This window comes from Pundamilia nyererei, unplaced genomic scaffold (genome assembly GCF_000239375.1).
Source record: "Pundamilia nyererei isolate P.nyererei 1_Seehausen unplaced genomic scaffold, PunNye1.0 scaffold00376, whole genome shotgun sequence".
Classification (NCBI taxonomy): domain Eukaryota; kingdom Metazoa; phylum Chordata; class Actinopteri; order Cichliformes; family Cichlidae; genus Pundamilia; species Pundamilia nyererei.
The window spans coordinates 236,119-238,461 of NW_005187777.1; positions in this window are offsets into that span (position 1 = coordinate 236,119).

Consider the following 2,343-nt stretch of genomic DNA (forward strand, 5'->3'; position numbering starts at 1 on the left):
TACCCCCTTTCTTTTAGTTGCTCCTCCTTCTCATTTATATCCTCCTTCTTCTACTCCATTTCTACCATACTCTGCTTTGCTTTCCCTCTTTGTTTCCCCAGTCTTGTTAGCACTGGTCATGCATGCTTGACTCCCTGATTAACTAACAACCCAGAGGATGTTACACAGAATCGTGTCTGCTCACCTCAAGAGAGGCATCGATTTGCTGGCAGGCGGTAACCACACAGACGGCTGGCACATCCAAATGAGCCTGAGAGCAGAAACTGGAGAAATGAATACATGCTGGGAGAGGAAAGAGGCTGCTATTTAAAAATTAGCAGCTTTATTTAGGGGAGAATTCTGTTTTTTTTTTCATCTGAGTGCATGTTTAATTAAAGGGGGGCATGAAGTGAAAGACAAATATGATGAATGAGGAATAATATCAGCAATAACAAATGAGTTAATAGATGACGAATCTGTTCTTTGAAGCACTGAATACATTTTAAATACAGCAGAAAAATCTCAGGCTCATTGTATGTATGCATGTGTGAAAACTGCTTCCTCAGTGAACGTGTTGTTAGCTTTACAGTTTGTATTTGAAGACAGAAGGTCAGATATTATGCAGAGAGAAGTTCCTCAAAGAGATGCAGATGTAAGCAGATTTTTTCTCTTATTCAGTGGATAATTATCCTGTATGAACCATTTTGGCTATTTTAAAGATTGCATCATATATTACAAAAAAGTCTTTTCTTGCTTCTGAATATGCTGCAGTTTCAATAATATCTGTTTGAATTTCTGGCACCAAGCACAGAATCAATCACCACAGCTAATTTTCTAATAATGTAGAATTGCATATGATGATGCGCGATACTAGAGCATCTCCAGGATATTGAGAAAATCTTACACATGTTTTCTTTTCCCCACACTGAAGTAAAAATGTAGAATATAGGCTCTCAACTGTACTGTCCAGACCAAAAACTAATGGTGATGGTGACCGGTTGAGTTATTGGAATCATGATGATGTCACATCCACATCCTGTCTGGGTCTTATCAGTGATAAAACACTATCCTCACATACCTACGGTGATTTTACCTTCTTGTGTGGGTACGTCTTTACCTTTGTTATAGCTTCCTCTGGTGATGGGCAGTACTTCTCAAACCGCATGTTTGTCAGATATTTCCCAAGATGTCCTGGACAGATGTTATTTGTATTTAAAACTGTGTAATAAAATGAAAATGGATGATTGCACCTCATAAAGTTTGTATTTGAAGCATCGGACATGGTGGCCTTTACATCCAGGAACAGATTATCTAAAAGTCTCTCCAGCCAAGCCACCATCACCTTGTAGGTAAACAGAGAGCCCAGAGGAAGAGAGGACCTTACTATCAACAACTGGGAAAAAGGATGAGCATGGACAAAGCACTGAGCTATAAAAACTAGTGAACAGTGCGGGGGAGTACTCGGCTACCCCACTGATTGTTGTTTTGACACAAGGGTAGTGAAGTCGTCACACCAAGTCACAAATATAACTGCTTAACAAAACTAAAGTTTAAAACTGATACATAGACCCTGATCATTACACACATACACGCTCGATACCATCCATCCAGCTGTGTCCGACCTGCACTTTCCTACATGCCTAACAGCAAACATGATGACGCACAATCACATGGCAATATGAAATATGCCATCATTTCTGTCTATGAAATGCAACAGAGACAGTGTAGTCACCAAATGAACCCAATGCAGCTACCTCAACTCAAGACGAAATGTCCAGTCTACTGGAACTCCTTTCAAATAAAGACAAACTATGAGCTTGATGTTGGACCAGGGATAATGTATTGTATATATACATAGTAGACAGACTGTATATACAGACTGAGGAGTCACCACCTGTCCGACTTCCCTGTGTTAGCTTTCTCAAACATTCTCAGTTCGACTTTTTCTCTTGACTCAACAGATGGGTCGGAGGTCTGGTTGAGCCCCAGAGATTCATAAACTTTGTATGTGAAAGACAGTGAGAGAGTTTGTACGTGAGGGCACAGATAATCGTGAAAGATGGTGAACGTGACTCAGAATGAAGAGGAGAATCTGGGTGATGCTATCTGGGACAAAACCAGACACAAAGACAGCATATGTGTGAGCAACCACGTGTTATCTTCGGTCTCCCGTTCAGCTTTTCCATCCTTTCTTCTCCACAGTGTTGGCATAGCTGTAGCACAGCTAAGCCTGATCCTATCCTCATACTGGGGCATCAAAAGAATTGAAAAGTTTGTAACACAGTTGTAGTCATTAAAGCTTGTCAAATAAGGTCACATCCTACCTGACACTGTGAAGCATCAAAGTGTCAGAAATGGCCAAAA